This window comes from Monodon monoceros, unplaced genomic scaffold (genome assembly GCF_005190385.1).
Source record: "Monodon monoceros isolate NGI ecotype Baffin Bay Population unplaced genomic scaffold, NGI_Narwhal_1 Super_Scaffold_13, whole genome shotgun sequence".
Classification (NCBI taxonomy): domain Eukaryota; kingdom Metazoa; phylum Chordata; class Mammalia; order Artiodactyla; family Monodontidae; genus Monodon; species Monodon monoceros.
Window position 1 is genome coordinate 598,236 of NW_021703769.1, and position 9,009 is coordinate 607,244.

Genomic DNA, 9,009 nt, shown 5'->3' on the forward strand with positions numbered 1-9,009 from the left:
TTTTGTGCTACGAATGACCGTTAAGTGAATAAAAAGACAAGCTGCAGACAGGGAGAAAATATTTGCAAGTCAAATATCTGATGAAGGCCTTGTATTCAGAATACATAAAGAGCTCTCAAAACTCCACACTAAGAAAATAAACAACCCACTGAAAGATTGGGCCAAGGCTCTGAATAGACATTTTTCCAAAGAAGATATACATATGGCTGATAAGCACATGAAAAGATGCTCAACATCGTTAGTCTTTCGGGAACTGCAGGTCAAAACCGCAATGAGACACCACTTCAGACCCATAGAATAACTGTAATCAAAAAGACAGACCCGTAACAAATGCTGGTGAGGACGTGGAGATGCTGGAACGCGCCTGCATTGCTGGTGGGGATGTAAAACGGTGCTGTGGGAAATACAGTCACCATATGACCCAGCAATTCTATGCCTAGATATCCACTCAGGATAAGTGAAAACATATATGCACACAGAGAGCTTAGACAGGAATGTTCATGGAAGCATCATTCCTATTAGGTAAAAAGTGGGAACGACCCAGATGCCCATCAACTGACGAATGACGGCCGAATATGGTGTAACTAAGGAATGGGGTACTATTGACACATGCTACAATGTGGAGGAGCCTGAAAACACTCTAAGTGAAAGTGTCCAGTCACAAATGACCACATCCTGTAGGATTCCATTTATATGAAATGCCCAGAACAGGCAAGCCCACAGAGACAGGAAGTAGATTCGTGGTTGCCAGAGGCTTGCTTTGGGGTAGGGGCGCGACTACCTAATAGCGCGGGGTTTCTTTCTGGGGTGATAAAAATGTTCAGAAATTAGATTACGATGGTGGTTGCACAACTCCAAATCCACTAGAAGCCACTGCATTGTGCTTTCTATGTACTTTACACGGAGGGACTTTATGGCATGTAAATGACACCTCAATAAAGCTGTTTGTTTTTCAAAGGATAAGAGACCTGAATGGAACTTCACTAAAGAGAATGCACCATTCAGCACAGGGAAAGTTCTTCAACGTCATCAGTTATAAGAGAAATGGAATTAAAACCAGGATGGGATAGCATCGCACGCCCATTAGAAGAGCTAAAACAAAATTTCCAACAAGAGACTGACAAGAACAAGTGCTGTTGAGGGCGTGGAGCAACTGGAACTCTCACAAGCTGCTGTGGCAGCGAAATGGTACCAGTACTCCGGAGACCAGTGTGGCCGCGAAATGGTACCAGTACTCCGGAGACCAGTGTGGCCGCGAAATGGTACCAGTACTCCGGAGACCAGTGTGGCCGCGAAATGGTACCAGTACTCTGGAGACCAGTGTGGCCGTTTCTTAAAAAGTGAGTCACACGCCTGACAAATGATCAAGCAATCCCACTTCTGGGCATTTGTCCAAGAGAAATTCAAACTTACGTTCACAAAAACCTGTACACAAATGTCTGGTGGCTTTATTCATAACTGCCAAGACTGGAAACAACCCAAACATCACCTAGTGGGTGAAGGATAAGCAAATTGCGGTCCATCCACACATGGAATACCATTCATTGTTAAAAAGGAACGAACCATTGAAACACGTAATCACCTGGGTGACTCTCAAAGCATTATGCTGAATGAAAGAAGCCGGACCTGGGACCTCCCTGGTGGCGCAGTGGTTAAGAATCCGCCTGCCACAAGAAGGAGGAGATATGGGGATATATGTGTATGTATAGCTGATTCACTTTGTTATACAGCAGCAACTAACACACCATTGTAAGGCAATTATACTCCAATAAATATGTTAAAAAAAAAAAAAAAAAGCATCTGCCTGCCAGGGCAGGGGACATGGGTTTGAGCCCTGGTCCGAGAAGATCCCACATGCCACGGAGCAACCAAGCCCGTGCGCCGCAACTACTGAGCCTTTGCTCTAGAGCCTGTGAGCCACAACTACTGAGCCCGTGTGCCACAACTACTGAAGCCTGCGTGCCTAGAGCCCGTGCTCTGCAACAAAGAGAAGCCACTGCGATGAGAAGCCTGCGCACCACAACGAAGAGTAGCCCCCGCTTGCTGCAACTAGAGAAAGCCCGTGCGCAGCAACAAAGACCCAACGCGGCCAAAAATAAATTAAAAAAAAAAAAAAAACACTTTAAAAAAAGAAAAGCCGGACCCAAAAGATAACACACTGTAGCTTCCATTTACATGACATTCTCAAGAAGACAAAGCTATGGTGATGGGGAAGAGATCCGTGACTCTGAGTAGGAGGAAGAGGTGAGTATAAAGGGTGAGCACAGGGGAGATTTTTAGGGTCTTGGGGGATTCTGTGTCCCAATTGATGTGGCTACAGGAGTCTGTACCTGTGCTAACATTCACAGAACTGTACATCTTTCAAAAAGTCAATTTTCTGTATAACTCAAAAATAAAAATATATGAATAACTTAAAAACACAATCATCACAGTAAAATTGATTCAGTTAAGAATTCTCCATGAGTGCTAAGTTGAGAGGGATTTTAATGAGGAAAAGGATACTTATCGAATCCAAAGTACATCCTCATTAAGTATTTAATCATTACAAAGGGAAAAAGAGTAACTTCACGGCAGGGAAAGCTGGTGGACGCCACCTCCACCAGTTGGTCGAGGATAATGCCACCACTGATGGGTAAGCTGACATCAGGCACCTGCCTGTCTGACATGCATTGCTCCTGTGGAATTCCTGCCGGAAAAATAAAATGTGAATCTTTTCATGCAGAAACATGAGAAAAACCCCCAGCAGAGGGACATCCTGCAAAACAGCTTGTCTCCACTCTTTAAAAACGTCTGTGTCATGAAAGACACAAATGGCCGAGGATCTGTTTCAGATTAAGGAAACTAAGAGCCTTGACCACCAAAGCCAACGTGTGATCCTGGATTGGGAAAAATACAGCTACGAACGATATCACTGGGACAAGTGACACAATTAGAAGCTGGACTGCAGACTGAGGGATTGTATCAACTGGAAACGTACACTGAAGTATTAAGGGGTCGAGGCAATGATTTATGCAACCTTTTCTCAAATGTTTCAGAGACATTAATATAAGCGGACACAGAGAGAGACAGAGAACAATACAGCAGACAGGGCAGGTATGAAGAATTAGTGATGTGGACGCAGGGCATAAGGCAGCGTTCTTGGTCCCCTTCTTGCAACTCTTTTGTAAGTTCGAAATTGTTTCAGAAAAGAAGTTGACATGTGTGGACTCAACTCCTGCTTCCAACCGCAGAGAAGTGGCGGGAAGGCCAGCCTGTGTCCAGAAATGACTGTGAAACTGGACGAAGTCCGGCAGCAGCTGCTCCAGTCAGTGGACACTGGACCCTCAGGGCTGTGAGCTCTCAAGGGCCCACCCTCCTGGCTCCCCGGGGACAGTCTGACCACAGCCCTGAAGCAGGGCTCCAAGCAGAGCACGGTGGTCCCCGCAAGCTCGGAGGCCGAAGCTGGGGTTTTCAGTAGCTCAAAACTGGAAATGGAATACTACACAGCAGTGAAAAAAACCAAACACCTCCCAAATGCAGCAGCAAGGGCGCATGTCACAAACATGACGGCAGGTGAGAGAAGCCGGAAAAAGGAACACAAAGTGCACATTCCATTCACGCAAAGCGATGTATAGCGGGAGAGGCCAAGGTAGCGGTTGGCTTTGAGGGCGTGATGCAGCGCTCTATTTCTTGATCTGGTGGTCAAGCACGTTTGTAATTTGTGCATGTTTCTCTAAGTTGTTCAAGGGCAGGCTGGAGCCCTGTCTCCCTTGGTGCCCGGTCCTTTCCCCACCCAAAGCCTCCTGCATCAGTTCATCCCAAGAGCCCCTGAGGTCGCCAGCTCCTGAGGCAGGTTACTCCCAACTGCCCAGCTGAGGGGAGCTCTGTTCAAAGAGCAGAAAAGGCAGGCTGCAGAGTTGCTAAGGCTCTTCCTGTTCCCCAGGGAAATTTCTGAACCTGGGGGTGGGGAGGCTGGCTTAGCACTGAGGCCTCTCCCTCCCCCACTCCAGGGGCCCAGGGGAACCGAGCAAGGTGCAGGAGAAGCTAGGTGATGCAGCAAATGCCCACCTGCTCCCTTCTTTCTCCTGGGCCCAGAGAAGGCTGACCGTGGCGGGGGTTGGTGAGCCTGTAGCCCTCCCCTTGTTCTCCCCCGTGTCCCCAGCCCCACTGCAGGGCTGCCCCTTCTTGGCGCGAGAGGCTGGTCCCTCCCCATCTCTGGTTGGCCTCCCAGCCTGCAATGGGCCAAATGGGGGGCCTGGCCACTCCCTCTTCCTGGCGCCAGGCTGGAGCCCCTGACCCTGCAGGGCCCAGCCCGCCAGACCCCCTCTCTGCTCGCCGGAAGCAGGCGGAGCTGGGCTAGCGCAGGCAGGGCTGCCGCTGCCCTCTAAGCATGGGTGCCCGCCCCCCGCCCCGGGTGCCTGGGGAGTGAGAGCCTGTGGGGAGGAGCCTGCGAGCCGCAGCTCCTTCACCATGGTGACGGCTCCCTGCTGCGTGGCAGGTACCGGTGGCCCGACGGCTCCAGTGGCCCCAGCATGGGTGGGCATGGGTGGGGGCAGGGCAGGCCAGCTACCGTCCTCCTCTCTGAGGGGCTGTGTCCCCCTCTCTAGGCTTCCCTGGCTGACTCAGGTCAGCCTCAGCCTCGCAAACCCTCCCAGACACGCTGGGTTTGGCAGGAGGTGTGTTTGGGGGCCTGGATTGTCCAGTAAGTGGCCCCGACTTACTTTCACATGGCCCAGAACCCGAGCACAGGGCTGGCAGGCTGGTGGGGCCTTGGCTGGCCTTGGGGTCTTGCTGGTGTGTACGTGGCCCGGCCCCGCTCCCTTCTCTAATTAGGGGCCGTGACCTTGCTCTTCTGAGGGGATCTGGTAGCCAAGAGCACCTCTTCACCATGGAGACCACTTAACTTGCGGCCTCAAGGGCAGCTCAGTCCCCTGGGTGCCCAGCCTGGAGAGCCGGGGGCAGGGGAATGTGTCCTTGAGGCCGTCCAGGGGCCTGCTGCCCAGGTAGGCTGGGAGACAGGTGCGACTGACCCCACATGTAAGGATGCACACCGATGCCCCAGGGACAGAGGGCAGCCTGTGGCCCGAGGCCAGGGGTCGATGTCATTCTGAGACACCTGCAGCCCTCCCTCCCCCCCGCCGCCCCCTCAGGCTGCTGTCTGGGCCTCTGTGACCCTCACCCGGGTTGCTGGCCCCTACCTGCTGGGGCCGTGGCCCCCCAGGAAGGCACACGCACAGGTGGAAAGCTCTGCATTCGCAGGTTATTATTAACCCGGCAGTGACATCACCCGCAGCCAATGGGAGGCGGGTTTATTTCCAGGGCTGACAGCTTGATAACGGTTAATTTTAGCTGGATCTTCTTTCCCCAGGCTCGTGAAAATCCCTGCCCGCCAAAGAGGGGGCTGTCTGTGTCGCCCCGCCCCAAACAGCTCGTGTCTGGGCCTGGGAGCTACAGGGGCTGAGAAGGTGGGGCCTGTACTCCTCCCTCTGCCCGCTCCCCAGAAAGTGCCCTGGGAGGCTGTACCAGCCTCATCAGCAGGAGCCCCTTCTTTGCTCGTCCCCCCACCCATACCCTTGGCTGCTACGGGGGCCGCTGTGACCAGTGGCTCAGGTGTGGGAAAAGGGCTACAGGGGCGGAGCCCGACCTGGGAGAGGGGAAGAGCACAGCTGGGACCTGGGCGGGCTTGTCCAGAAGTACCGCTGCCCCAGCTCAGGCCTTCCAAGCCTTCCGCAAGCTCTGCCCCCCTTGCTGTGTGACCTTGGGCACTGTGCTTTGCTCCTCTGTGCCCCGCTGCCTCTTGGTCCATGGGTCCTCAGGCTGCCTGGGAGCCCCGCCACGCAAGGCTTGGTGACGGAGGCTGTTTAGTGCATTGCATAGCGTTTAGCGTTGCTTAGGATTTCGTAGTTATTCAGCACCAGTCAGTGACTCGTAGTTATTTAGTGCTGTTCAGCGGTTATTAAGTACGGATCAGTAGTTAGTAGTAGTCATTAAACACTATTCAGTGGTTAGCAGCTGCTCACCAGTTAGCTGGGCCACGCGGTGGTTAGCAGCTGTTCACCAGTTAGCTGGACACGCGGTGGTGAAGCCCTGCGCTGCTGGTCGGGGTTATGTAGCACCATACCTCCCTCCGTGTCTCCACTGTGTGAGCCCAGTGTCTCCAGACACCATGGTGCTCGGGCTCCCAGGGCCCTGCAGGTGGTCCGGCTGAGGACGGATGGGCATGTCCTGGGGACACGGAGGCCTCTTGGGGGAACCACTGGAGACCCCTGCCCCAGGTCAACGAGCAGGTCCTTGGGGGGGGACGCTGGCTTCCACTACCAGCGGCCATTGCTCTGGGGAGCACGGCCTCCCAGCCCCTGGTGCAGGCAGCCCAGTGCAGTTTGGTTCCTGCCAGGCGACAGCAGCGGGTGAGCCCAGAGCAGAGAGGTGAGCCTCAGGCCTGTGCGGGCGTCTGATAAACACCCTCTGAGGCTTCAGGCAGCTGGAGATCCCTGGGGGAAGTTGGGGTGGCGTCCACAGGGACCCGGGCCTCCTGCCCACTCGGTCCGTCCCATCCCAGCCTCCGTCAGTCACGGCATCTCCCAGATCCTGCCTAAGCTTCGGCAGGAGGCGACGCATTAAACACAGAGGCCAGCTGGGCAGGGCGGGGGGGGCCGTGCTTTCCGCACAGGCGTTTATTTTTAATTCCTGGCTCCTGTTTGATGGCATCAGCAGACGAGGAAGTGCCGGGTCACTTGCCAGCCCCTCTCGCCCGGTCTGTGGGCGGACACAGTGCCCGGTCTGTGGGCGGACACACTCCCCTCCCGGAGAGACCCTCCCCACGGGGCAGGGAGACCTGCTTGGCACCCAACCACTGCCCCGGCCCATCTTTACTTCCTTACCTGCTGGGGGTCCCACCTCTGGGGGCTCCCCGTGGGCACTGCCCCATCAGGAGGTGCTGATCCCTGGGCCTCGGCTCCCCCCCCCACATTTTTTGAGACCCTGCCCCAACTTCTCCAAGACCCTGACCCTAACCTGAGTGTCCTCGGGCTCTGAGGCAGCTGGAGACACGGCCATGGGGAGATGCGGTAATGGGTGAGCTGACAAGGTTGGAGGTCCTGGAAGAGGCCATGACCCTGGTCTTCACTAACCCATCCCCCCCACCCTGAAACCCATTTTGGTCATTGCCCTGGTCTGCCCAGGATCCTCAGGGACATCGCACTTCCTACAGATCGAGGGGAGGCCTCAGGGCCACAGCTTGGGACTCTCTCTGGGAGCCGATTTCTTTCCTTGGCAAACTCTGTGTCCCTGGGAACCCGGCCCATGTGTGCAGACCAGGGCAGCCCTCAAAGATTTCAGTGGGCTCTGGGGGCGGACTTCAAGTGTTCCCTGTACCAAAAGGGGCCCAGGGTGGAAAACAGTTCTTTCCAGGGCTTCGGAGGGAGGGTGAGCTGACTGGATCTGCTGACGGAGCCTCAGGCCACTTGGCCGAGCTGAGGGGACCCTGGAGGCCACAGTTTCTGTGCCACACCACGGGGCCGGGGTGCAGAAGCCTGGCTTTGGGGACCTGCTGGGGCAAACCTGTGTGGCAGGCACATGGGGGGCAGGGGGCTTGGAAAGAAGCAGATTCTGGGGTCCCACCAGGGGGCCTGCACCCCCTGGGCCACCCTGGAGAGATGCCTCAGAACACAGCACCACGTAAATCAGGTGCCGGCAGGACAGCCGCCCAGACGCCGACCTCAGCCACCCCCCAGGCCTGCCCTGCTCCTCCCCTGCCCCCACCGGCCCCATCCTCGCGGACTGGCCCTTCCCTGGGACCTCCTTTTTGATCCAAATGTCTTTTTGTGCTCGGCGCGGCGCTGCTCTCCCCTCGCGTGCCCGAGCCTGGCGTTTCAGCCTTGCGGTATCTGCCCTCTGCCGCTAGCTGTTTCTCTCCGGGCCTCTCTCCATCTCTGCGCCTCCCTCCTTTCGGCTCCCTCTCCGCATCCGGCTCTCGCCGCCCCCGCCTGTTTGGCTCTCCCCGCCCGCGCTCCCTCCGGGTGCGTCTCGTCTCCGCCTTTGTAGCTCCCTCCCTCGCCACATGCTCCTCTCGAGTCCCTGTCGCGCTCGCGTGCGCCCGCGGGCCCGCTGTCCCTGCATCCCTGCATCCCTCGCATCCCCGCCCCCGGCCCCGCCCGCGCCGGTGCCGCATTGCCGTACTGCAGGGGTGCAGTGCACTGCGCCTGCTCCGTCAATAGGTGGACCCCCCTCCTGGAGAGATAAAACCGCCGGCGCCGGCGCCGCCAGTCCCTCTGGCTGAGACCTCGGCTCCGGGTAAGGACGCTGGGCCTCCGGGTCCCCACCCCCGCCCCCAGCTTTCCGCAGAGGGTCCCTTCCCCGGGGACCAGTCCCAGGCGCAGAGACTGGTCGGCCCGGCGCCTGGCGAGGCTGCGCTGCTCCCCGAGGAGATCGGCTGCCCGCCCGGGGACTCCGGACCCAGCACCGGGGTCAGTCCCCCGGGCGGCCCTGGGTGGGGTGGGGGCGCCGCGGTAGCGTTTGTTTACGGGGCTGCCGTGGCGGGGCCGAGTCTCCTGGGCGGTGGCGATCAACCTGCAGCCGTGACCTTGGGATCGCCGTGGGGGTGGCCCGGTGGGGTTCGGGAAGGGTCGTCAGTGCTGGGGGCTGGTGAGGGTGGGCGCTGGGGGTGCCCCCCCCGACGTAGAGGGGGAGGGGAGGCTGTGAGACCTGAGGGGTCCTTGCCACCCCGCCTCCGCCCGGGCGGGCGGTGTCCGCACCCTGGGGTCCGCACCCTGGGGTACGCCGCTTTCTCCCGCTTTTCCTTCCCCAGCCACCTGCCCCCCCACGGGCTGCCTAGGTTTCTCCATTGACCTCCAGGATGAGGCAGGGGCTGTGACCCTGTGACCAGAGGGAAGGGGGAGGGTATGGCCCTCTGCCCCCACCAGGCTGAGGGCATCTCTGTCTGGCATCTGCTGAGCTTGGCTGCTGGGGCCAGATTCTCCCTGCTCTGGACACAGCAGGGACCCCCACCTCCCTGCCCTACTGTCTGCTTCC

The 9,009-nt window shown here is 57.4% G+C and overlaps 1 protein-coding gene across 1 annotated transcript in view; it reads left to right on the forward strand.

Annotated features, from left to right (window-relative positions):
* Positions 1–8,116: 8,116 nt before the first annotated feature.
* The window catches only part of EEF1A2 (eukaryotic translation elongation factor 1 alpha 2), an 8,415-nt gene continuing 7,522 nt past the window's right edge, over positions 8,117–9,009 (forward strand). The window contains 1 exon segment of the mRNA XM_029221079.1: positions 8,117–8,271. The gene's annotated coding sequence lies outside the window, so the exon portion shown is untranslated.